This window comes from Falco punctatus (genome assembly GCF_963210335.1).
Source record: "Falco punctatus genome assembly, chromosome: 15".
NCBI classification, from domain to species: Eukaryota; Metazoa; Chordata; class Aves; order Falconiformes; family Falconidae; genus Falco; species Falco punctatus.
Window position 1 is genome coordinate 21,210,670 of NC_137595.1, and position 27,752 is coordinate 21,238,421.

Below are 27,752 nucleotides of genomic sequence, written 5' to 3' on the forward strand. Positions count from 1 at the left end.
ACACACACACACACACGGGATTCGGAAGGACAGGTTTTTGTTGTCACAAATTTGGCAAGTTTTAGTGTGGAGAACAAGGAGATGCAGCAGGCTAGGTGGAAGGGAACACATGGGTGCTTTTTTGCCTTTTTTTTTTTTTTTTTTGTGGCCCGTTGTTTTCAACTAGTGTGTCTTTTCTTTAGGTGATGGTATACATTTATTTTTTTTAAAAGGGAAAAATATCTCCAAATAGTGGAGACATTTGGTGTAAAAAAAAAAAAAAATAATCATTTTGCTTTGTTTATCGATATGTTGTTGGTTTTTTATTTTTAACTTTTGGGTTTTTTCACTAGTTGGGTTATTCGGTGACAAACGCAGCATACCAATTGCTGTAGCAGAAGACTCTGGTGCTGGAGCAGTGCTTGCAGTGCTGTAGATCACTTGTAAAGGTGGCAAAATACGGCCAGAGTGGTTTCCTCTGTTGCACCCTGACATCTCTGTGTTTGGTGCCTGTTCCCCCTTCAATCCCAGGCTGAGTCTGACAGCAGAGAAGCCAGGTTATAACAATTCAAGCAGCAACAAAGTGAGCACCTCTGTTTTCAGTTGATGCCCAGTAGCCATTGGTCTAACTTTTAACGGTGGGCGCGGTTTGCCCTGTGTTTCAGTGGTAGTTACCTTGAAATTAGTTCCTATTATGTTTGTTTCTTAGTCCTTTGTTCTTGGTCACCACTATGTAATTTTTTTTTTTTTTTTTAATTTTCTTTCCCCCACTGCAAATTAAACACAAGACATTGTGGTGGGTTGCAATCTTTGCGGTCTCAAGGGATTAATTCTGCAATTTCCAGCCTGATGTTCTTTTGTCCTGGAATGAAAATGGTCGTCTTAGGTAATGGCTATTTTTATCCAACCATTTGTTCACTGAGAACTGGGTTGAGACCTCCAGTAGCATATCATTGACTGCTAAACAGCCATCGTGCAGCTCAGATCACCTATGGACTTGGCTATGCCATTGTCAGAGATGGAAAAGCTGGTTAAAAAAATGACCTCATATGGTCTTACTAACCCCGCTCAAGGCCCCTCACTTTCAACTCTTTTTTTTTTTTTTTTTTTTTTTTTTTTGGTAATAGTATGACTCAGGAAACCTTAATTTTAGGTGACAGGTAGAAATACCAGCATACAAATAATAATAATAAAAAATTACCTTTGTTGATTTCTGTTGCAAAAAAACAGAAAAATGTAAAATATTGCTGCAGTATCTTGTGGTTAGCTTGAAAGGACCGCAGTGCTTGGGTGCGTACAGATGTCAGTTTGGGGAGGTGATGACAGCAGCTGGATGATTTCCCTCCTCCAGCAGCATATTTTCTCTAGGAGGGCATGGCATCAGGTGTTCAGATGCAGCTCTGGGGAAGTAATGCTTGAATTGCATGCGTGTAGACTTAGGCTTGGATGGGGTACACTTTGGAGCCAGTGCAAACAGCCGAGATGATGTGACCCTGCAGCGCTCCTGGCTGGGGGTGCCTTGTTCCTGCTGGTCCAGAGCCTTTGTAAGTCAGCACTGCCCCCTAAAAAAGCCCCTTGAAGAATTTGAAGATGCTTCTGCATCTTATTTTCTTTAAACCCCACCTCTTCCCAACCGTGTGGCTCTGGCCAGGCCCGCCAGTGGGGTGGGACAGCTGGGGACAAGGTGCCGGTGAGAGCTGCCAGCGCTGTGCCGACGCTTCGGCCATGCCACCTTCCTCTGCTGGGGCAGGAACCGGGGCTGGGGTGCTTCCTTAACAGAAAGGGAAATTGCACATTTTTGAGTGTTCAAAATGCTTCCCAAGCATTTTTGTGGTTAATTCCCAACTCTGGGGTATTGTCTTTACCTTCGAGAAAAGAAAACTGAGGCAAAGAGACTCACTGGGCGTCAGAGGCTCATTTAGAGTCCTGATGGTTCACTGTGCAATCCATTTGGTGGGCCAAGTTAACTAAACTGTTAAAAAGCTAATAGTGATAATACTAAGATCAAAATGCAGAGCAAGAAACTATCCATACGGTTTTTAGTCCGCCTAGAGTGGAGACACATACAATTATTTCTGAGGAATTATTTTATTTAGTTAACACTATTAAATAAATACTATTGACTAGTTTTCAAGGCCTCTATTTTTTTATTTTTTAAATAAACCCAGCAAACTGTTTGGACATTGCGTTAGTGCTGAATTGGCCTGTGGATCACTATGCTCTGAAGTTTGTATTAATCAGCGCTCCGCAGTCAGTGTATTGTTGCTTCATTAACCTACTTGTTTTTAAGTATCTGTAAATCACAAAGAGGAGAAGTCATGCTGCTAGCTGAGAAAGCAGCCCTGTTTGTAGCATCTCCCCTCTGAATCACATCTCTGGTTAGCACTTAGGGGTTTTTTTCTTTTTATTCGTTTTCCTTACCTGTGAAATTTGTGTTGTAGCCTAGAAGGGTATTTCATATGTGTATATCCAAAATTGCAAGTGCTGTTGCTTTTAACATCCAGGCTCCCTGGGGATATTTGGTTCTGGAATACATCTTTTCTCCAAGTGTTTTTTCACTGCTCACAATGTCACAGCTAAGGTCTTGGTGTTCAGTAGGTAGATTTTATTTGTCAGTACGCTGTGTCTTCCTAAAGAGACGGAGTGTCACAATAAAAATGATTTATTTGGTTTTTTAAGTGAATCATTACAGGAGTTATTAAAGGACACTAATAAATGTTACTAATCGAGAGATCATTACAGGGTCTGCAGGAGGAGAGGGGGCTAGTATCAGGTTGTGCAATCTAGCAGTGATTATGTGTTAATATTTCTTGGGCTGACGGTGATGTTGTTCAGCGGTCATGTCCTGTACTTCTGGAGAAGACTTCAAGGGGCTGGGAAAGAAGAAGAAAGGGAGGGTTATTCTTGCTGTTGATACTGAGGTTTGTACATTGATGACTGCAAGTCAGTGACTAACTCCTTTAGTGGCAGAATGGACCCGATAGTCGTCATTGTCACCATCATTTTTAACGTGTCTCACTTTCATGTGGTGGCACCCAACCACCTCTTTGGACCATTAGTGTGGAGAGGACGTGGGGGGTCAGCTGGTGCCCCTTGCCCAGGCCTGTGTTGGACACCCAGATCGGGCGTTAGGAGTAAGCAACTCATGAGCTGCTTTTGTTTTCCCATTATTTCTTGGAGTCGCGATGTCAAGCTAATGGGGAGAAGTGGATGTTTTCTGTTCTGTAGCCTCTATCAAGTACTCTGTTGGTGTCTGGCTTTTGTTGTTGTTGTCAGTACAAGTGCTGTTGAAAACTCTATTGTTTAAACTTTGGCAACTCAGATTTAGGGTGTAAGGCACCTACATGCAGTTGAACCCATAACATGACTCATGTTGGTAATTCATAATTGTAGGCACTGAGTGTGCAACTTGCTTTCCTTTGGAACACAGTCTATTATGCAATATGAGCTGACAAGTACAATTTTTAACATTTTCTCTGACTATACATAAGCATCAGCTCTGAAATTTGGAGAGCTTTCTAATTGAATGATATTCTCTTGGAGAATCAAATACATGTTAACAACTTTTTTTAAAAAATATAACAAAGAATAATTGAACTTCAATAGTATCTGATTACATTTGGTGTGAGTTTCAAAAATCAATTTTTCTTAACAGATTTAAATTGCAATTGCATTTCTATATTTGTATTTTTGTGCCTTGTGTCAAGTACCGCATGACTATTGGCACTGCAGCGCCTGACTTCTGGATGAAGGACTTACAAGTACACCAAGTAAATACGGATGGTTTCAGTAAAGCGCCAGCCAAGTACAGTCATCATTTTTGTTTTTGTTTACCAGCCTGTCCTACCTGTTGAGAAATGGAACATAATCTGTAAACATACACTTTGGGTTTTGAAGTAATCTTCCCCAATCTCCTAAAGCACGTAAAGCTTTCTCTAGATTAATATTTACACCAAATTGTTTAAATGAGTATGATTTTTCTAGCATGAAATTTTTAAAATTAATTTATCAGTGTCTTGCCTCATGCTGCTAAAAGAGACGAAAGGGAATCTGCCTCTTGTATTTAGCTTTATTTTACAGTAATATTTTTTCCATTTGTGTGAATAAATGCTGATCTCACTTCATCACCATTTTTAGATGTTCTGCAATGCTGAACACAGAATACGTGTTGTCCTTTTTAGAAATAGCCCTCAAAACACTCCATACTCATAAGCGACTGTCGTAACCCGTTTGTACAGCTGGGTGAACGGATGCACCCAGAGCTTTTAGCTTGCCCTAGTTGAGCAAAAGTTGCCGAGCCCTGGCAGTGTGGACATATTTTGTGAACTCGGAGAGGAGCACAAGTGCTAGATGAGGATCCAGAAGATGGACCTGGCTCCCTCGAGGCAGATTCCGCTGCTGTGAGTGTAGACTGGACTGTTGCTTCTTCCCTGCCAATGTTACCTGTTGTAGGCTACATGAGCATGGTGATGCTAACACGTTACTGGACACGATGGGAAACTGAGCCCTGGCTTGTGTCCTCATCTGCTGGGATGTCCTCCTTGCCCCGCTTTGCCTTGGGTGAGATCTTGTCTTCCTGGGCATGCACATGTGTCTTCCCCAGCCACGTGAGCTGCAGGGAGGAGGGAGAGGTGTTTTGAAAACATGAATTGAGGCTTTGAAAACATGAATTTTCTGAGTTCCTGGGTGCGTTTTGTTTGGATGAGAACGAGGGAGAGCTTCATTTATGCTTTTTTAAAGAATGACCCCAGCACAGGAGTCCATTCTGGTTTAATGGCCCCGCTTTCTGAGTGCCCTGCATCAAAGCACATGTTGCTGAGCCCCAAAGAAAGCCCTGAAGTAGCTGTGGGGGTTGTGTACTGGCAAAGTGATACATTTATAAAATGTTCATTAACTTGAGGTTAATGCCTCAGAGGGGTTTTGACATTTTATATGTTGCATTTTGTCGTTGCTACTTAAAAATAAACAAGCAGCATCCCCTGCACCCCAAACCCTGTTGAACTGGGGACAAAATGCACTTGATGCTTGGGCTGTTTAGCCTGGACTGCTTACGTGGAGATGCTGTCGGCTCCTCTGCAGCACCAGCCCTTCCGAGGCAAACGGAAAACCCTGCGCCGTGGATGTGCGTGAAGCTGCAAGGCACTGGGGCTTCTTTTGATATATCTGCTTTCAGAAGGCATATGCACTGATTCATCAAAAAGGTGACAGCTCATCATTAGCCAGCTTGGTCACATATGTTACGGTGGTGAATGATGTTTGATCAAGTGAAGCCCAAGGTAAGACGTGAAGAAACACATTGTAAAGCATGCTTTGTTAATGCAAAACATAGAGGTGGCTCCCTGGAATCTAATGCAAACATCTAATAGCTCCTATTTTATCCTCATCTCGTGAAATGTGCTAAGCTTAAGTGGAAGCAGCTGCCTCCTGCACAGAGAAAGGGAGGCAGACCCCCCTCTCCACCCACCCCCAGCCCCTGCACGTTCAGTTAGCTGCTGTTTTGCCTCGGAATGCTGCATTATGACCACTCCTACTGTCAGAGACATTAGTAAATATGCAGTACAGTAATGAATTTGTAAATAGAGAGTGGGGCTAACGAGTGTCCTCAGCTCAGGAATGCAGTGGGTATATATTAAGCCAGGTGTATGGGGGGAGGGAAAAAAAAAAAAGCATCTCTAGGCTGGATTTTATAATTAGGGCACATGGTGTAACTCTTTTGTTTTGCAGAAGCCAGCTTTATTAATTGACGTAGAAGGTTGCTGTGTGCTATTCATTGTTTGATTAAAATGCCTGTATAAATAATTAGACCTCTTCTGTTTGTTTTATTTTTTGCACTCAGTTTACATTTTCATACAGAATAAAAATGAATTAGCAAATGCATTTATTTTACAAATTTCTTTTAACCCATAGCTGTTCTCCCCTGGTCACCGGCTGCTGCAGTAGCGACATGACCTTTGTGCCATGCTATTTCAGACCTCAGGAACTCCGTTCTCTTTGGAGAAGCTGCGATCCTCCTCCCTCCTTTGTGTGTGTGCTGCGGGGGGCTGCGGGAGGGTGGGCTCAGAATCCCTCCAGAAAACAAAAATAAATGTGTATATTCAGTCGCTCCTAGAAACATCAGGTCAGCTCTGTATCTGGTGGTATTTTGCTGAAGAGAGGAGGCTTCAGGCAGATGTGAATTTGCTTCTGTCTACTCTCAGGGCTGTGGAAGTGCGTGAAAATGCTGCTGTTTTGTGCAGCAGCTGGAGAAGCCGCTGCATGTCTAGGACTGGGATTGTAAAGGACCCTTTTGAAAGTGCCAGGAGCTGTGTTATTGTTCCACCAGGGACTGCCTTTCTATGTTAACATATGAAGAATCTGCCTATCTGCAGTGCCTGCGGGGCAGGCTGTAAGGCAGTAGGAAAATCTTTATCCTAGGATGTTGTGATGGAGTTGCAAAGCGATACAGTTAATTTCTGTGCATCATTTGCTTTTTCCCCAAGAAAACTGTTGAGGGGCAATGCAGAACTTGCTCATCGTTATTCCCTTGTTGCTCCCTGGACTATGGCGGGCAGCTGTGGTCTCCCCCCCTGCTCCTCCAGAGCCCAGGGAAGCCAGAGGCTGTGGTGAGCGTGGTGGGGAGATGGCCCACGCGATGCATTTCCACATCCTCAGAAGTGCTCTCCTCTTGGCGGCGTTTGCAAAGCGGCCTGAGAAGGGGAGTGGCGACTTACAAATGTTCTTGGTGACCTGAGGTCTGAAAACTCACATCCTGAACCTTGATGTCCTGTTTGTTTGTTTGCCTATTTGTGAAGACAAAGATAAGCAGAAAAATGGTGTAGACTCCTGGCTCGTTAAGCATACCTGGCATGGTTGTGTGTGGCTGAGGCATCACACCCAAGGTGATCTCTGCACAAAGAGCAGTGCAGGTAGAAAGTGAGGAGAAATCGGTTTTTCACTCGGTGTGGTACCTCTCCCATCTCTCCCTGGCCTGCAGGTTGCATGAACTGTCCCCTGGTGTAGGAAGAAGGTGTCAAAGGAGCTTTTCTTGGGCAGGACGCGGAAGGTCCTCCCTCCTGGCAGGGCTCAGCCAGGAGCACATACTTCCTGAAGTTTTTTCAGGCATGGATTGATTGGTGAGCACAGTTTACCAGCAGCTGCAACAACAACAAGAGAGAGAGAGAGAGAGCGCGCTCACTCTGTGCGGCTGATCCCCAGGGAGAAGTGGAGAATTGTCGCCGTAGTAAGAGAGACTTGGGAGTAAGTATCTCTCCCTTGAAATGAAGAAGCAGGGGTGTCTGGCTAAGGGAAGGATATAAAACCCTACTGCTCATCTCTTCGCTCTCCAGCCAGGCTTTGGCGCATCCTGCGTTGGTACCTTCTTGCCTTGTTGGTAATGGTGGTGGCATCTCTGTGATTGCTCCCATACAAAGGACGTAACAGAGCCAGAGCCTCCTGCCTGGAGGTCTGCAGCGCTGGCGACACTCGTATGACAGTGAGTCACTTTGCAATCACGCCGCTGTGATTTACACCCTTGTTCTGTGCCCTGGCTGTGTGTGGGGAGCAGGTTGATTTGTGGCTGGAGCGGTCACTGGCTCAGTACAACGCATCCATTGCCAATATCTTTTTCTTACCTTTCATCATCCTTTGCAGTCCTTCTCATCATCCTCCTTGCCTCATCCACCCTTCTCTGGTTTGTTTTGTCCTCTGCGCTGGGGGACATGGTCTGATGCGAACGCAACCACGGCTAGCAGCCCTGTGACTGCCCTTGGGAGAGGGGACGGCTCAGTCCGGCCAGCGAGGGTGAATTTCAACCAAAACCAGAGCCGCTTGCATTCTAGCTGAGGTTTGCTATCTGCTGCTAGTTCACTTGCCGGTGTCGTAGAACTGTAGTATGCGCTCAAAAAATCGCAGAAACAGAGACTCAGAGCGTTGGCTGAGCTTTGCACATCTCTCCCGTGCTTCAGGAGATACCGCAGTATTTTCTCCCTTCCTCATTGCTAAAAAGTTGTGTTTCTTTGCTTGAATGTGCTCATTGCATAATAAGTCCTTGGAGGAGTCTGTTAGTGAGGTGTTAGTCAGGCTGTGAGCTGCAGAGAGCTGAGGTGCCCGGTGAGGCTCGGGGGGATTGCTGGGTCCAGGCTGCTGGGAGCCAGGGTTAGGAGCTGGCTTCACACTGGTGGGGAAGAGTGGCAAAATTTGAACTATTATTTAATTCTGGATGGTTTTAATTTGCAATATTATTCTAGTAAAGCTATGATTTGGAGCAAAGATAGTATTTTTTTTCCCCCAGCCTAAATGCTACATCCTCTATTTATTCCTTTTGCTTTTACTGCCAAACACAAGTAGTCAATGGGTGGAATTTTTTGCGAGAAATTCAGACTTTTCAATTTTAAAAAAAGTTGAGAATACAGCATAAAGACTGTGCGTCAGTGAGCAAGTTGTAATGCACACAGCCAAATCAGAATGATCCCACCCTCACTTTTTCTTGTTGTCTACATAAAACCAGCCGTAGGAAGCCAGCCCAGCAGACGGTCTCTAGCACGGGCTAGCTGAAGTGCTCACAAGGTGTGTATGTCATGCCCGGTGTGATTGTTTCAGGGCATATCTACTGGCTGGAAGGACTGGAAACTTGGGCATCTGTGTCTGCCTCCTGGTTCTGCTGTCTCGTACTCTTTGGAAGATTACTTAATGCCCATCCACAAAATGAAGTGAGTTGTAATTGTCTGATCTGGGGGTTGAAGGTTTAAAGTCATGTCTGGCATGCTTTAATGTACTCGTGCTCAAAGGTTTCTAGAAATATGGTCTATGGTATGTACCAGGTGCATGTCTGTTGTCATAAATATGAATACTTTGCGTAATATTGCACATGATGAATAATGTATTAAGCAACTGTGTATGTTGCTATTTCCAAAAAAACTTCCCAAATCAATAATTTTGATGGCAAAAACTTTCTTGTTTGGGCTCTTGCTGAGAGACCTGGAAAGTCTGAGTAAAACAAGTTGAATAGCAAGGAAACATGTGTCTGTTTTAAAAGAAAAAAAAATTAATATTTTTTGCAGGGGTTTTAAGAAGTCTAAAGTACAAAACTTGAAACTGTTCAAATCGTTATTTTCACTTCAGAATGACTTTCAGTTTACTTTGCCCTCTAAGCAATGGAAAATTTGCTGTTGCACAGTCGTGTGGCACTAGGTTTCAGTCCACTGGAGTACATAGGGTATTCCCCCTTTTTTAGACCAGATTACACTTTTCCTGCCTTTATGTCTGAAAATATTATGATTTGTTATTGCGGAAAAATGAGGCAATGGAGGCTTGCTGCGTTGGAGATAGGGCATGAGTATTTTTAATCCCAGTGGAAGCTGCAGCACAGCAGAGTTGTGTGCAGTTTGGCTTTTCTTTATTAAAAAAAAAATATCCTTATTTCTTTAAGTAAGTTTTACATGAAGTGTTCCTTGTCTGTCGTTGCCCTCATGACAGTAACTTGCCCGCGTTGTCCATGTAAACATCTAACAAGGATTTAAGCTGCTGCCTAATGCTTCCTCTCTCTTCGTGGCGTGCGTGGCTCCAGTTTGTGCTGGTGCCGTAGGTGCCCACAAACAAATATTTCACGTGGTGTCCTAGCGTGATGCGAATAATTGAGGAAGAAGTCTGGGGAATTGAACAATGTGTTTCCATCCTGTTCTGTGTTGCTTTTAGAAGCTTCAGAGGCTGCCACCGTACAGAGCTTTTTTTTCTGTGCTCTCTAATCCAATCCATTCACATTAGAGAGGGCAAACCCCAGAGAAGTTCAAACCCAGAGCTGCACCGTACAGCTTGGAGCCGTCTCTAATACATACAGCATACGTCTGATAGATGGCAGATCTCTGGGCTGGGCATGTGTGATGCAGCTCAGCGGGAAATTGTAGGGGAAAGAGTTTGAGTTGGTTGGAAAGATGCTTGTTAATTTTATTCCTTGTCATTTCAGACACGGTTCTGTGATAGTCTTTATGATCTTTAGCCATGCATTAATCTCAGCTCTGCTGAGTTTCACACCACTGCTCTTCCACCATTATTGTGCAAGGTTTCTGTGCATTCCAATTGGAAATAAATTTCTTTATTACACATTCTTTGACCTTGGCATGTTTGTAACCCTTGCGATTGTTAGAGGGGAAAAAGGAGGACTTCTGGGAATAATTGCCTTGTTTGTTCTTTATCTCTGAAGCATTGATACCTGCAGTTCTGTGCTGAGATAATTAAATCTTGGAATCACAATCGCACTGAGAGAATCTCTCTGTTTCTGCAGGCGTTTTATTTTTTCTGTAGGTATAAAAGTGCATTTTCCATTTGCAAACTCTCTGCAGTGACTTTTGGAAAACGGCTATGCTGAATGTCCAGCTGGAACTGCTTCGCTTTGAGATAGGAGTTCTGTGAAAGAGATGCTCAAGTCACCTTTAAAAATCATATGAAAGCGTGTGCATGAGAGAGTATGGAATCAGGTGGTGCTTCTTGGTATCCATAGCGAAAACAATTTTAGAAACCACTCCTCTCATAAATACTGCATTTTTGGGATAGCTTTTCTTGTATTCTCTATTGCCAAGTGCATTGGCATGAAAGCAGCTTCCCTCAAAAATTAATCCGTGCCTGCTGTCTTTTGCCAATGGGGTGACAAGTGCTGTTGTAAGCAGAGCTGGTGAAACTCTGTGAGAAATTTAAGGAAAAAATTATTAAGAACTCAACAAGAAAACATTCAGATATTTTGAAAAAAATTGATCAGACAAAACAGCTTCTTCCCATGGCAGCCGTTGGATCCAAGTGGCTGTGCAACCACAGCTTCGCGCTCCTCCTGCTGCATGCTGGATTGCTCTGCCTGGAGAGCATCCTTGCACGGCTCTGCTTCTCTTTTGTGGCTTTGCTGGCAATCTCCTCGAGCAGGAGAGAGGAACTGCTAGCTGGAGTCACCTTCCTCCTATTTGAACTTGCACAAAGGTTTGTTTGTTTTTTTTAAAAAAAAAAAATTGCCCCCAGTGTAAGAGTTGGTTTACATAGGAGCCAGTACGTTAGTTTTTTTTTAAAAAATGTGTTTTCTCTCCTCTCTCCCTAAGGATGCAGTAGGATATTCTTTCAGTGTAACCAAAGTAATTTCAACATCTTGTTTTCTAGCACCTACAATTTGTACAGAGAAACTCAGTTGTGCTGTGCAGAATATCTAGAAAAAGAAAATAAAAACGGGAAGAGTCTTGTTAGCAGCTGTGGTAGACTTCTTGTACTTGTTGTCAGGATGTAGACCGTGTTCGTGTGGAGGCACGAGCCTGTCGTGGGTGAGAAGCCAGCCTCGGGAGACAAGGGCTTGCTGGTTGTGGATGTGGTGCCATCCACAGTCTGACTGAAAAGCAGGGACCCTTCTGCAACGGGGTAAACAGAGTCAGGTAGAGCATCATCGAGGGATGCCTGTCTGCTTTGCAGGTACCTGTGCTGAAAGTGCAGCAGAGGTCACAGAAACTCACTGCAAAGTCCTCCCTTGCACAGACAGAGGGTCTTGTAGTATCCTGAAATAATGCTGGGAGGAAGCATGTACATAATTTGTAACAGCGAGATGCCTTTTTCAGCTCAGGAACATCTCAGGTGTAACCTTTGTGACAGTGGAGGTGAAGCATTAGGCAGGAGGGCTGTCCAGGGAGGCTATGGGAAGTATGAGGCATGGCTGGACATCGCTGCAGAGATGCCTCTGGAGTAAGGAGATGTCCCTGGGAGAGAGGGGGAGGGCTGTGCTGTAGCATCAGTAGCAGATGTAGCCCCAGAGTGTGCTGGGGGCTCCAGATGGGAGCTCTGCGTTGGTGAAGAGGGGAATAAGACTTTGGGGTCATGTCACCCTTGAACTTCATTCTGGGTCCAACATGGGAGGAAATTAAAGCCTTTGCAGAGACTAATTTGACACACGCATGGCAGCAGAAAGCGCGGTGGGGCAGAGTACCTTGCAGAAAACTGTGAGCAAGATGTATTTCTGTTTGCTTTCCTGGAGACTGCTAAAATCCCGTCTGGTGAAGATATCTCATTACAAATCTAGAGGTCTGAAGGCGTTGTTGTGCTGAAGGCTCTTCCAAATTAGCTCAGCTGAAAGAACCTGCCCAGACTTCAGGCCTGGAGGAAAAGTCAGGGAGCCGCAGTGCTAATTGCATTGCTTACCTGCGTGGTGCTGGCTGCAGACACTGATGCAGTTTAACTGGGCTCATCTAACCCGCAACCCCCCCCAGCTCAGGATAGCAACCTCTTAAGTGTGATCATCTCATGTGGTGTTACCTTCCCAGCAAAGGCAATACAGATCTGTTCTCATCTCAGCATTAAGTTCACATTAGCCGAAGGATTAATGGAGGAATACGCTCCCCAAAGGCTCCCAGGGTTTTCCTGCCGACCGCAGCAGTTGGTTCTTGCTGGCTGTCTTTGTTGGGTGATGCTTCAGTAGGATTTCCATGGTTTTAGCTGCAAATTAGCACACTGTATCATAAAATAGCTGCCCAAATCCTGTTCTTTTTCACAAGGACTTTCTTCTTTGTTGTCCTGTTCTCTCTCCTGTGTATATTGAGTTTCCAGTGATGCTCTGCAGGCTGTGTTTGGGGGCAGTCCTCCAGACAGGCATGCTGCAGGGAGCTCCGAGCTAGGGTTTCCAGTTGGCCATTCTGTATCGGGTACTAAATGCTTTCCTCTGGGAAGCTTTCACAGCTTTGCATCCGTGGTGATTGACATATCTGTGTCTGCTTCACTGCAACTTCTGGGCCACGCTTTCCAGAGGAGAACACTGTTCCCCTTAAATCTGAAGGTGTGAAACAAGCTGCTTGGCTCAGGCTTGCTGTAAATCTGGCCTCTGCGAGCAACAAACACTGACATTTTCACATTGTAAAAAGCTTGCCATCCCTCCTCGTAGTGCTTTGGGGAGGGAAGAATTGATTAAAGTTTGTGTCCTTGTTGTGAGCTACCAGAGGGACTGCAGCATTCAAGCTGCTGAAGGTGGACACAGGACTGCTGTGGTGGTGTGAGGCTGGGAGGAATCCTATGGAGAAAAAAGGCAATTCCACGGAAAACTGCAGAAGGACCTAAAATCTATTTGATCCTATTCCTCTGCCTGAGTAAATAGGCTATCAGGAGCTGGAGATACTCACTGCCAGCTTTGCAGTTGGGTGCTAGAAGGGAGCCATGGTGTTTGCTGAAGGATGTTCAACCCTCCCTTTGTCATGGTAATGAGGCAGTGCCTGGGCAGCACTCACTGCCAGCCACTGCAGTGCCTTTCTCTTCTCATTCAGCCTGTTTGGAGAAAGAGGGAGAGAGGGAGGCCGCTGAACGTGCAGTTGACCCAGTCTGAAGCACATCAATAAGCTATAAACACTGCCTTGTGTGGGTGGCCAGGAGAGAGCTGTTAGGTGGACCTGTCTTGCAGATTTTTCTTCTTTTACAGTTTAACCTTTTGTTGAAGATCCTACAGATAGAAAAGAGGGAAATTAAATCGCTTAGTGAGAAATAACAAGGTGTTTTCTGGTGCGGGACTGGGCGTATGGGGACCACACGCTCCGCATCTGTCTGCAGCTCGGCTCAGTCCGGGACTCCAGTTCTTACGTTTGCAGATTGGATGAGGAAGCGGTGCCTGCCATCCTTTAGGAAGCAGTGATATATATCTCATGGTATAGCTGCTCTTGACTGCAGAAATGCACACCAAGGACAGCCTGGCAGTGCAATTGGCTGATGGAAGGGTATTGCCTAGAGAACTGCTGCTGGAGCAGAGAGGGGAGGATTACAGCAGGCTTTCTTGGTGTGCATCTTCCTATCAAGTTGGGTGTTTTGCTTCTGTTTTCTTTTTTTCCCCTGCTTGGCACTCTGAAAGACTGTTATTTAAAGGGAATTCCATGGTTTAGTCCTTCAGATAACAACCTGTGAGATGGGGCACAGCTACGAAGTGTCGGTCTGACTTCAATGACAGTCATTAAAAAGATGCTGTAGGCTTGCGTCTGGCTTAATTTTTTAATTATCTTTTTTCAATATAACATTGACTCAAGTTACTTGGTATACTGTGTGGTAAGTAGAAGAGGAGCAATGTGTTAGTATTGAACGTTTCCTGGTACAAAGGCTTAATCTGACCCGGCAAGATCTCCTTGGGCAAAGCCTGATTGACTTGAAGACAGTGTTTGCTTGAGAAAGGTTTGTGGCGCTGGCAGGGAGGTGTAAGAGCAGGTTAGGTTATTTAAAGCAGCATCAGTTAGACACAGTGATAAATGGCTGAAATGCATCCGCTGTCATTACCTCTTCATGCACGTAGTCTGATGCAGGGTTTTTTTCCCCCTTTCGGCTGCCTTTGCAGCGTTCATAACCATTCGAGACCCACTGCGGTTTTGGGATGCCAGGATTGGGTCCTTTTAGTTCTGATCTGGTTTAGGGGAGCCATGCATATAGATCTTTCCTTTTTTTTTATTTTTTTTTTTTTTATTTTAATTTTATTTAAATTGGTTCACGTCCTTACAAGGTACTTATGTGAAAGTCCATGGATGGATGTTGTATCTGTATATAAAATAAGAGGGGAAGCAGACATCAGGGATCAGAAATAGAAGCTCCCAACCCCACTGCCTGTTGGTGTGTGGTTATCCGAGCTGTACATTTATTAAGAATTTGTCCAGCCTAGTCTGGTTCTCTTGCACTGGCACATTTACCACATCCCTTGAGATTAACTGTGCATCCTAATAGGGCAAGAAGATTTTCATCTTAAGTTTTCTTCTTTAGTAATTTTATTCCATTCTTCCTCCTAATAGCCCCCCGTGCTGTTTTTTCTGCTTGATGTTTACACCTTTCAAAAACATATAGATATATATCTTGTCCTACTAAGCTATGCTTGTGCTTAGAGCTGGACGTATTCAAATCTTTTGATCTTTCCTTAGAATTTTTTCCCTTCAAACCCTTAAACATTTTTGTTGTTTTCTTTGTACTCTGTTCAATTTGTCAATGTCTTTCTGGTAATGAGGTGTCCAGAAGTGAATACATTATTCCATTTATGGATTAATTACATCTGTAGAGAGAGAGGACTGTAACATCCTGCTATGTGATACATGTTTCTGTGTTTTCTGTCTCTGGAACTAAACTGTCTTTTTAGCTGCTGCATCCTTCTGCAGTTCCATATAGAGCTGCTTGCCCTCTGCCTTCCCAGGGCCCTCTTCGGAAGGATGCCTTCCCGATGTCTCCTTCTCAGAGTATGGCTGGGTTTTGGTGATAGATCTCTTCAGAAACAGCTGTATTTTTTTCCAAGCAGAAAAATCTTCGTATGATTTTTCCATCTTCTTTCAGATCTGGCAGGTTTGGGAGGGCCTCCTGCAGAGGACAGAGAAATTTCTTCTTTGAATGATGTTGACAAGGTGTTCCTGAGAGAAGATGGGCACCTTTCTTGATTTAAGATGTCCCAGTCAATCAAAGCAATATCTTCTTTGTATGTATTTATTTTTCCTGTCAAGTCCTGCAATGCATTTCAGTGCATAGTAGGTGAAATTTAATAAACCGTATTCTTTCCTCTTCCAGATTGTTAACAAAGCTGTTCAGATTAAATCTAACACAGAACCATGTGATACCTTCCTTGGCAGTTTCCTCCAACTCCTTTGTTTTCAGTTGGCCTCGAGTCTTGCAGGTGCTACATCCTAATCCCTCCTAAAGTAGGGAGAATTGAGGCTGCTCAGATTTCTGCAGAACTATTGCTTTTAATTTCAGGACTGACTCTCAAAAATGCTACTGTAATCCACATGGCATTTCCTTTCTTCTTTTCATTAAATAAATAATATGTGCTAACAAACCAACTGTGCATAACAAGAGGTGTTCTCTCTGCAAATCTGTACTACTTGCAGCTTGCTGAGCTGCTATCTGCCACAGATACTTTTTCCTTAATTTTTTTCCCATTCTTTTGCTAGGAATAGAAGTTAATTGCATCCATCACTGTAAGTAATTTCCAGAATTAGGTGTTAGATTTATGTTTTGAAGGAATTTGCTAAATTTCCCTTTTAAAAAATAATTCTTCACAAATAACAACACTTGATTTCTTTAGTTAATTGCACAGATTGAGTGATTTGGCACACGTCTGCATTTTCCACATACTCCCTTTTTCTCTCCTTCGGTGGTAGCTATATTTATAAACTCGCCATCACTCTCTGATAGCACAGGCATCTTTCTTAATTTACTTTTGAAGACAAATTTAATAAAGGAATTCCCCTTCTTAGCCATATTTGAATCATTCTTTTTATCTTTTATTAATTCCCCTACTTCTTAACCAGGTTTTCATTTGTATGTTTATAAATAAGTCCTCCCTCATTCCTTAATCCTTTTGTCTAGCATTAACTCTTACTGTATTTTATTGTTGCCATTTAATTGACTCTGTAGGAATTAAATGTTCATGTGGCACTTGCTTGTTTGTCCTCATCCTTGTTCACAGTAATATTCTTCTTAGTACTGCAGGCCTTATGAAGAATATTGAATACTTAAATGCTAAGGGTTTGAGGGGTGTGTGTCTCTGCTTGTAGGGGTTTTGGGTTGTGTGTGGGGGTTATTTTGTTCTGGTTTTGTTTTAGTAATGTTATGTTAATTGTGGTATTCTTCCGAGGTTGCCAACTGGGACATTTTCAGCACAGGTGGAAGTTTTGGAATCCCTTTCATTGTCTTTACAAGGGATGCTGGAGGTGCCTGACCTGGAAAGCCACTGAGAAAGCCTTACAGAAATGGAGCAGAAGTTTCCTCTATGGCCTTACATTAAGAAGGAAGCAAATAGCCCGGTTTACCCAAAGTGGCATAGTTTGTGGCCACTGGTCCCAGATTGTAGTAAGCCTGTGAAGAAAAGATAAGATACAGTTGAACTCCCTAACAGCTGTAATGCAGAATTATATCCTGGATAAATTCAGGCTAACTTGGAACTGTCCTTACTCACTTAAACTCCTCTGCAATGGATTGGTCTGGGATTTTTTTTTTTTTTACTTCTCCTTATTTTTCTATCCACCTTTTGATTTGCAGCGAGAGTGCTACAGCCTCTCTCAGTTGATTTTTCAGTGATGATAACTCAACACAATAATTTAGTCAACCTGATCTTCCCTGTTGAATTTCAGCTTATTGGCATTATAATTAATTTTGACATATAACACCACCCCTCCAACTTTCACTCCCAAATCTATTAATGTGTAATGATGAAAAGTATGCTCTATGCATAATGTTGTTTGGGAGTTACAGGTCTTACATCCTTGTTGTCTGAGTGTGAAAGCGTATTAATGCTCTAACTCCTGCTAGCTGTAGCTTGCTGATGCCTGAAAACGAGCTGAAGTTTCTTGGTTCGTGGTGACAACTTATCTTAGTCTAAACCAGGAAGTCAGTGATGTATTCTATTAAAACTTGAGCTCAAGTATTGCAGTTTGGAGTCTTTTTGCTGTACTTTGTTAATTATAAAAGACTGGACTGCATTACATCACATCCAGCCCCAGTGCCTCATAGCATTTATAGAACTGCAGTTTCTTTTGCTCGGTTTTCATTGACTTATGAGATTTTATGAAGGCCAGCCATGGTAAAAAACCCCTCCCCTTAAAAAAACAAAAACACCTGTGTGCATTTATTACAAAGACCATTAGCAATTACATCACTGGCATGTAGTTAGATTTCATTTTCCTTCTGTACTTAGTAAAACTCCAGAATAAATGCCCATGAGGAATTAAGCTATAAAGACTCTGGCGGAGGAAGTACGTTAAAAGCAATTAGCAGAAATTTAACAAAGTAGATGAAAATCAAATCTCGACGCTCTCAGAATTTCCGACCCGGTGCTCTGTGGTCCCGGTGGTGATGTTTCCAGGAGGAAACGTGTGGTGCTGGGGAAGGGGGAACTGCGCTGCCGACAGCACACAGGGCTTAATCCTGGCTCCTGTGTGTTGGGAGCAGGCACGTCCTGAAGCCTCAGGACCGGCAGAAATGCTGGGAAACACACGCTTTCACAGCCAAGTGTCTTTTTGGGGTTTTTATGGTTTGGTTTGGGGTTTTTTGGGGTGGGTGTGTGTTTGGTTTTTTATGTTTGTTTGGTTTTCTTATGTTACTGCCATGACTGTGTTTGATGGAGATGCCAACTCCTGACTATCTCTGGTTTTGGGATTCGGGGTTTTTTTTGTTTCCCACCCCCTTCTCCTTTTTTTCTTATTAAAGGCAAAGGAAAATGGGCAGATTGTCCTGCCAGGGGAGCAAAACGGAACAGCTGGTGTGGTTTTAGATCAGAAGGGGAGAAAGCGAGAGTAAATGAGTGCTTGGAGATGGAGAGCGAGCAAACATTTAGGGTGAAACCTGTTTCACTTTATTCCGCAAACAAAATGGAAGCATTAGCAAAAGTGGAGTTTGTGATCCACTGAGGATTGGAGTGATGGGCTTAATGCTTTTCAAGTTCCCATTTAGAGCGTGCCCTGTTCCTGGCGTGCAAAAGAAGTATCGCTCCAGCTTCGATGGTCTCTGAAAAACGGTGAGGTGGAGGACACTCTTGTTATTTCTTCTAACAGCAATATAATATAACCCATCTATTGTTAGCAGCAGATACTGAACTGGAACACTCTTTGAAAGGAAACTGAGAATGAAAAGGACCAAGATGCAGCAAAATGCTTTAACTTTGTGAAGTTTGGTGTGCCAGTGCCTGACCGGCCCTGCAAAGGAGGATAGGGAGCTGCAGTGGGGGCTGTGCATCCTCTGCAAACCCGGGGGAGCCCTGGGGAAGGGATGGCTGAGAAGCAAACCCTGCCAGCTGAGCAGGGACCCACACGGGGTGTGCCCTCTCCCATCTGCTGCCTGGAAAGGCCAGGCTGCAGGAGACGTGGGGGCTGGGGGCTGCAGCAGAAGGTGGGACTTGGGTCACTGGTGAGGAGGGACTCACCTGAGATGAGGGAGAGACGAGTCAGGGTCTCTGCTGGTGAGATTGGTCTGAGCGAGGGTTATGTCCCATCCCCACTCCAATGGGTCCACTCAGCGTTAGTGATGGGCCGAGTTCTGTCAATTCATGACAGCTCTGAGGAAGATCGAGACCCTTGGATGGTTGTAGAGCTCCTACTCCCCAAATATCAGTGGGGAGCTGGGCACCAGGCTGCCCTGGACATTTATAGCGGTGTGGCACTAAGGTCATTTTAAGAAGCAACTAGTAGGAGGAGAAAAGAGTTGTGGAGGCAAGGGGATGGCTTTGCACAGCTTCGGAGCTTGAGCGTCGTGGTTCATGGTCATCCTTCCTTGCTATGACCGCACACGGGGTGGGTGCCGCTGCACTGTCTGCTGTGCTGGGAGCCCGCTCCAGCTGCAGGGCACCCCAGCAGGGCAGGAGCAGCAGACATGAGCTGCCAAAAATGTATTTGAACAGTGCAGCAAGGCTGGTAAGTCTGGCCAAATCGGGGAGGGCTTCCAGGTGGGGTGAAGGAATGGGCAAAGCTGGGCTTATCACCAGCACGCAAACAAATGCAAAAGATCAGAAACAGATCAAATTTAAAGCAGGTCAGCCGTTGCATGCTGGCCTTTGGCAGATGCCGAGAAGCGCAGGGTTTAGTAGTGTAGCCTTGTTCACAACACACCATCTTCCTCCTTGTCTCTGTGCTTGGGGCCAGCTGAGGCATGGAGTCCTCTCCAGGTGCCACCCCTTGTGCTCAGAACCTGCTGCCATTGTCCCCTGGTGGGGAGGTGGGGGGAGGGGGAGGAACCACTGCGCTTCCCGCACGGCCTCCGCTGTAAACATCGGTGGGGATGTACCTGCCTATCTTCCCCATTTCTGCCATGAATCCTCAAAACTCCCGCCTTCCTCCCCTGATTTTCCTGGATTGCAGGGAGGATTGGAGCAGGGAAGTGAATTCTTCACCTTATCTGTAGCTGGGCACAAAATCTTGTTATGATACGTTAATCAAGTTGTCAAGTGCGCTATCAGGCAGCTACGTGGGTTTTTTACCTTCTGCTAACCTGAAGGGGATGGTCATTGTAAATGCCTTCTTGCCCCAAAGCTCTTTATCATAATATCAGTTAATTTTAAAGCTTGATTCCTTACATTGATAGATAATAAAGAGCTGGCCAGCCTTAAGTAACAAACTTCTCCATCTTCTTCCTCACGTCTAGGCTGGTTATTGAAGCAGCTCATTGGCTTATTCCTGTTTTATTTGAGAACACGTGGGCTCAAGGGGAAGGTAAATGTTGCCCGGGATCTTGGGTTATGCAGTGTGCGGCTGCTGGAGCTGCAAAGAAACCAGCAGCATCGGCGAGGCCTGCACCGTGTGTTTTGTGTGGCAAGGTTTTGGTAGCGGGGAAGCTACAGGGGGGGCTTGTGAGAAGCTGCCAGAAGCCTCCCCCATGTCCGACAGAGCCCACGCTGGCCGGCTCTGCGATGGCCCCGCTGCTGGCCAAGCCCATCAGCGACGGTGGGAGCCTCTGGGGGAACATCTTAAAGAAGGGGGGAACCCCCTGTGCAACAGCGGCGGAGAGGAGCGAGGCCATGCGAGAGCAGCAGCGCTGCAGCACCCGGGGCAGGGCAGGGCAGGGGGGCTCCAGGCACGGAGCAGAGACCCCCCACAGCCCGTGGGCAGCCCCGGCGGGGCAGGCTGTGCCACCAGCCCCCGGGGGAGCAGCCCCCCCCCCCCCCCCCCCGCAGCCCGGGAGCCCCCCCGGGGCAGGGGGTGCCCGCAGGGGGCTGTGACCCGCGGGCAGCGGCGCTGGGGCAGCTCCTGGCAGGAGGGGGGGGGGGGGGGGGGCAGGGCTGGGGACCCCCTGGTGCCGGCTGGGCCTGGGGGGCTGCGCCCATGGGGGGACCCAGGCTGGGGCAGTGTGGGGAGACCTGCGGCCCCTGGGAAGGAATCGGGTCGGAGCAGTTCGTGGGGGGCTGTCTGCCGTGGGGGGACCCCGGCTGGGGCAGGGCAGGCTGTGAGGAGGAAGCAGCGGCAGAGCCAGCGTGTGATGGACGGACCCCAGACCCATTCCCCAGCCCCTGCACTGCTGGGGGGAGGAGGGAGGGAAACCGGGAGTGAAGTTGAGCCTGGGAAGAAGGAACAAGTGGGGGAACGCATTTAAGATTTGGTCTTATTTCTCATTACCTTACTCTGACTTCTAACTGGCAATCAATTAAATTAATTTCCCTGTATCTAGTCTGTTTTGCCCTGACAGTAACTGGTGCTGCTCTCCCTGCCCTTATCTCCACCCAGGAGCCGTTCGTTACATTTCCTCCCCTGCCCAGTGGTGATGGAGCGGCTGGGTGGGCGCTGGGCACACAGCCAAGGTCAGCCCACTAGCACTCCTTGCTCTCCCTACAAACTTGGGAACTCAGAAATAATTTTCAATGTGATTCAAAGTTTTCTCTGCAGCTGAGAAATTATTTTCCAAACAGCACCTCCTGGCAGACGTCAGGGTTCTCAGCCTGGCTCGAGCTGCTGCTGCTGCACAGCCTTTCTCCAAAAACTCCAGCATTATGTGTATTGTGAGTTTAATGTAAAGGTGTCAGGTATCTCTGAAGAGAAATTAAGAGAATGTCAAAGGTAAAACTAAACAAAAGGGCAGACACAAAAAAGCTGTAAATGAGGTGGAAATTGCAGGCAAATAGACAATAGAAGAAAGTTTAAGTAGCAATTTGTTCTCCTTTGCACAAGGAAATGCACTTCATTTAAAAAAAAAAAATAATCTTTCAGGAAGCTACACTTCTAAATACAGAACTAAATATACCCTGGAAAAACTGAAACTGGTTATTGTGCAGCCCCTCCGAATGTGTGCGCAGGAAAACAAAAGTGAATATTGATTGACAGAGTTAATCTGTTCTTAATAAATGTTTTATTTAAATATTCATTTTTCTCATTTGCATAACTCTCTTGCTGCAGGCCGCCTCGCAGTGCGGTACCGTTTCCCTCGGTCCTCGTCCCTGAGCAGCGGTGGGCCAGGATCTCGGGGGTGTCCTGCTCTGTGGCAGGCAGTGCCTGCCAGAAGGGATCCTTCCCACAAGAGGGGAAGCTGAGAAAGCTGTTGAGTTCTCAGTGGAAGATCATTTTCTCCTTGAAATAATAGCCCACCATTTTTCTTATAACCGTTGGAGATAAAAGCAACAGGACTAAGAACTCGTGAGGTGAGAGCTGCTGCTGTACGTTGAACGTTCTTGACGATGATGATAGAGAGGGAGAGACAGATGCACATCGAGGCAGCATTTCTCACAGTTTTTCAGGAAAAAAAGGAGGAGAGACTTTTTTTGCTGGCTGTACCAGCGTGATCATGCAATTTCTCTTCCAGTTACTAAATTCTAGAACTGGACTGGAGACCTGGCTGGAGCCGAGGCAGTTCATTTCTGTCCCCTGGTGTCATGCCTGCTGTCTCGTGCTCAAAGCATCAAGAGTTAACTCGGCGCCAACAGAAATCCACCTAAACAGGTAATCGGTGTGGCTAAGGTGGTTGCTTTTCCTGCACAGAATTGCTGGATTGGATGAAATGCCCATCAAAACTGCAGCTGTGGGGGATTTGGAGGGTGATACTCATTAGGGGATGATTGTATTTGGGTCAATGCAGATAAGAGAAGAAGGAATGGTTTCTTACTTTCCCCCCTTTTTAATCACTAGCTGAGCCACACAAGTCTGGGTCCCGTACTCCTGGGGACAGGCTCCGGTGGCACGTGCCTGCTCACCGGCAGCGCTGGCAAAACTGCTGAGCTTGGGAGACCCATCCCTGTGGAGCCCGGTGGTCTCCTTCCCCAGGGTGCCTGAGCCAGCGAAGCCACTGTGGTGCTGGGACATGCTGCTTTGCCCAGCCAAGGAGAAGAGCGGGTTGTTCTGCCTGGCTCGGGAGGGTGCAGAGGCGGCAGTGCCTGGTGCCTACCTCGGCAGCACGCTGCGTGCAGGCTGCGAGTGCACACCGAAATTCAGGAGTATGTGCTGACGAGTGAAGAACTTCACCCGCTTTGTTTCAGGCGTCTCGGAGTGGTTGTCTCAGATCTGGGCTTGGCCAGGGCCTTTCAGTTTTTGCATCCCGGGGGCACAGCGTGGATCTGATGCTGCCTGCCCACCAATGCCCGCGTGCGCTGTTCTCGATATGAATTTCTTTAATCTCACTCTTCTCAATGGGAAATTTGTGACTACTTGCTCTTCTTTGCTCCCAGCTTTATCCCAAAAATTCGTTGGGATAATGTCTGTGATATGAGGGCTTGCTCCCTGCCTTGCATTTCTGTGGCTCCAAACCTCCCTAAATGCGTCACTGGGACAAGTCCTCATCTTTCCGCGGGGATTTTGTAGAATATATTTTTGTAGAGCTGGGGAATGGTGATAGATGCAAAACGTTTCCGTGTAGCAGCACAGAGATCATCTTGATTTAGGTGAGAAATAAGTAGCATAAGCAAGGCTAACTTTTGCATTAAAGAGAGCGCCAGGGAAAATGCCAATATCTTCCCTCTAGAAGAAAACAAAATTAAAAAAAGAAAAAAAAAACAAACAACAAACTCTACCTCATCTATGTAAATACATGAGCTTGAATATCCATGATTTCTTGCATGCCTGTGCAAAGCTTCAGGTGCTCTTTAAAGCTCAGATTGCTTTTTCGTATGTGAATTTGTGATATGATTTCTGTACTGCTTGTAAGAAATTATGCGAAATCTTTTTAAAAGATCTAATGAGTCCTGGGTTGTCTGTATCACATAACATCTGCGAACTGCGTGGTATGCATCAGGCCCTGTTAAGTATGTCTGCGTTTTTCTTCAAAAGATGCTATAACCATCAAAGATACTTACTATAAATTAATCTGAATGTGTGGATTTTTTTTTTTTTACAGCTATATCTGCATATCCAAGATATTAAAGGGAATGTGTTTTCCTTGAAGGAGGTAGTTTGTATGTGGAGTTCTTAGGACATCTGCAGAGCCCATTTGTTTAATCTCAATTTATCTTATTTTACCCATTTGTGGTTTGTTGTGGGGTTTTTTTCCAAATGAAGTTTAATGCTAAAAGTGATTTGTAGAACTGGAATAATGCAAAGCTGAATCCCGAATGATAACTACTTTGAGGAGCAGGGATCTCCTGTTGGCTTTGCCATGAACAGCCCTTCTGCACTGAGCAGGTCAGCTGGCCCATGCCACCTGAGAAGCTGTGGCTAGCCCACAAGCTGCCTTTTCTTCTTCTCCAGATGAACATTCCATCTTGTTTATTGACGTGAGGATAAAGAGCAGATGCATACAGCAAAATACAGCTTATTAAACTGTGGTTTTGATTGGTTAATTACTTTCTCTGCATTAATAGAGGATCAGGGCTGCGACTGTCGTTTTCAGAATTCAGCAGGTTCTTTTCTGCTGCTGTAGAAGTGAGTCAGTACAGTTCCTGCTTTGATTTACAAAATTGGATTTTAATCTCTTTGAAACCATTATGCTAAATCAATTTTTAACATAGCAGAGCATGGAGGTACAAAGCCCCTCTTGTTCTCTAGTTGCTAACTCTTTGGATGAGTGAGCACCATATAAACAAGACTTAAATGACATCTGTGTGGAAGAGCTTTGCCAGTATGGAAATACAGTTTTGCTCTATTACGACAATTAGCTCCTGTGGTGCGGACAAAGAAAATATAGGTAAAGCTGCGTCTGGTACTAAGAAAACCATCCCTGGGGCATGCAGCACGCGTGCAGGAGAGGTGCAGTCCAAAGCGATGACCGTGCCTGCGTCGGTGGCTCCGAGCAGGATGCAAGAGGACTCCATTGTGGTATTCGGGTTTTTGGGTTCCACCTCTCTCCTTAGCCGAGCTCCAGAGCTGTCAAGGCATCAGATGAATCACCCCTCTGATGTTTTGGATTTCTGGCAACAGTAGCAATTGGGCAATCATCCAAATCCAGCAAGAGCACTGATAGTAATGAATGGGAAGCTCATATGATTTCATACGGAAAGCAGGGCAGGAAGAGTTTCAAGATGACTCTGTATGCACACATGCCTGCATTTCTCCTTTATCCTCCTCTTACTTTCCAAAATCCATCCTATCCCGCTATCTAGCTTGTAAATTGGCCTTACTGCGGGTGGGGGAGGCAGCAAAACCCTTATGAAGTATTGTGTGTAGATCCAAGCCCATGGTATTTCAGAGTGCTCAAAACCTCTGAAAATTCAAGGTTTTTTAGACCCATCCTTCTTGCCCAGCGCCTGTCTTGAGATGCCAGTTGCACGTCCTGTTTGTAATCCTCGCTCAGTAGCTTCTACCCCAAACTCTCCCCAGGGAAGAAAATCTGGAATAGATCTTTTATATTTTATAGACTTTTTGTCTTTTAATTAAAAACTTGGAGCATAAGACCTTTCAGAAAACATTACTGATGCTTTGTGACAGCCATGTTGCTGAGCCTGACCCCATTGTTTGTTTTTACTCTTTTCTGGAAATAACCTGGAAGATTGTAGTCTGTTTTACTCGCTTCTCAAGAAAAAAAGGGGATGCGGCATATTATACTTGACCAAATTCACTTTAGTAAAATGCAAAAGTAAGCACAAAAGTTAATGGCAAAATAACTAGAGTTATGTAGGAAGATAAAGAGAAGATAAATTTCTTACTCCTTGAAAATCTCCTTTAGGGAAAAAAAAAAAAAAAAAAGAGTCAGTTGCAAGATTTGGGCAATTTGCTGCATAATAAGTCTCGCTGCCTAAAAGCTGAGGATATTAGTTAAACAATGATCCAGAAATGAAATAGTTGTTTAACCCATCACATACAGATTACACCGGTGGAAGGGTGACATTAGCTCTCAGTTGGTACAATGTCAGCGTGCTGTGCCTCTTGTTACGGCGTGAAGGTCTGTGTTGGCTAGAAGCAGAGAGCATGAGCGAGTAAAGCTTGCCTTTGCACTTTCTTTTCTCTGTCTTGCCACTGCAATTAAAAGGGACGTTGCATTAATTTTTCTCCTTGTTAACCCAGGCAGCGCCCTCATCTTGGAGGCTCTTGCGGTGCGTTCAGGGTAGGTGAGAAGAAAGGGCATGGTTTGTGGGACTGGAGGAAGCACAGCAAAGGCTAATGTCAGACGTCAGCATTCAAAACAAGACTAAAGACTTGATTTTCCTGGTGGTGAGGCTGCCAGTTTAACTTTACGGTGTAGTACAGAGACTGTAAAACAAGTACAAGAGTATAAAACTGAAAATATAGTCTTGACTAATGGAAACATAGCGCTCATATGTGCTTTCCCATAATGTCCTTAAACTGTGCAGCAGTTCCTGCAGAAGATAGTCTCTCCTGTAATGTTGAGTGTCCTCTGCCATGGGTTTAGACCAGGTGGAGAAGACTCCTGCCTTTGGGTTCCCATGGGACAAGACCACAGGGGTCAGGACTGTGCTTCTAATGACCGGGCTGGTGACAGGCGAGCTGGCTTGGACCACTGGTGTGGTTCAGCGGTGCCTGAAATACACAGCTTGCTTCCTGAGTGCTGGGATGCTTTTCGTTTAGCTTAGCCTTAAACTAGGGCCTGCCAACTCTTCCCTGCTTGGCTAAGGATATGTTTGTCTGTCTGCGTGTGGCAGTGCAGGTGTAACATGGTGTACCGAGCAGCGTGGGGATGTTATCCGGGGAGAGATGCTCACAGCAGGCTAGTCTCCGGGTCCAGCAGCCGCAGCAGCCAGCACACTTGCAAGGAAATAGCGGAGGAGTAAATTTAAGAGAGGTAGTCAGCAGGAGAATGGACAGGGTTGGGGCAAGAGTCTGAGAAGGGATTTTTGTCTTAACAAGTGAAATTTGGGTTCCATCAAACCAAACTGTGGTGATGCTGATGGCATGAGGAGGGTGACAGCAAGTGCGTTCGACTGTCCTGCCTGTAGTGTCGCACCAGTGTTGCACATTTCTGGTTTGGTCTTTATTTCTGATCCACAGGGCTGTCCCTGCCCCTGCATACTTGCTTCCTTTTGAATAGTGCTGCAGCCGAGATCCCAGGGGTTTTTGCTTTGTTGGAAAAAATGGGTTCTGGTCCCCATTTTAGGCCAAACTGGAAACGTCCATGCCCTCGTAACCAGCATTGGTTTAACTTGAGGGTGGTGAGCGCATGAATTTGCTAATAATCTGTGATTATTCCATGCCAGTTGTAGCGGATGGCTCCTGTTGACATTCGGCAAACGAGTTATTAATTATTTTCCTTTATATTGTCTGCCCTTAGGGCCAGATTTCTCAACACCTTTTGGCCTATGTTTGTTAGCTGCACTGTTCAACACTGATAAGTTCTTTGTGTTCTCCTGTCCTGGTGTAGGTAATAATTGTTAGGCACCCCCCCCCCAAATGGCTGTTTCTTTTGCGTGGGTGATGGGTTTACCAGGTATGTTGCCGCTGCTGTGTTTTGCAGGCTGTGCGGTGTGCGGTACCCTTTTGATAGGCAGCCTGGTGGCGGCTATGCAGCATCCTGAGCTGAACCCCGGGGTAAGGCATGGCAGGGGGCTAGCAAAAACGCTCAGGGGGACACGCAGATGGGGGAGAATCACTGGAACCTTGCAGTATTGCCGGTGCTGGAATATAAAAAAAATATTTGAAAATGTGGCGCTGAACTACTTTGTTATGAGCCAGGATCCCAAAATAACCACCTTTCAGTTGGTAAAATAAATTATAAAAGTCTTTCAGATCCGAATGTAATGGTTGGGCAAATTAATCCATTGTTGTATTGTTATAGTGCTCTAATCATATTTTTATATATCCCAGGAGTTGGAACTAAGAAGCATTTTGCTGTCATTGCAAACACAATAATAAGAATAGTCTTAACAAAGTGACGTGCACTAAGTTGACTTTCTGCAATACATTTCAGCGGAAATTACAGATGCTTTTTACATTTCATTATCATTAAGGTACAAATAACTTTCTTGTATTGAAAACCAGGCCTAC

General features: G+C 45.3%; 1 protein-coding gene across 1 annotated transcript in view; it reads left to right on the forward strand.

The window, feature by feature from the left end:
• Positions 1-27,752, forward strand: part of NEXMIF (neurite extension and migration factor) — a 94,015-nt gene continuing 66,263 nt past the window's right edge. Inside the window, exon 1 of the mRNA XM_080365401.1 lies at positions 1-27,752. This exon is cut by the window's right edge and continues 15,067 nt beyond it. The gene's annotated coding sequence lies outside the window, so the exon portion shown is untranslated.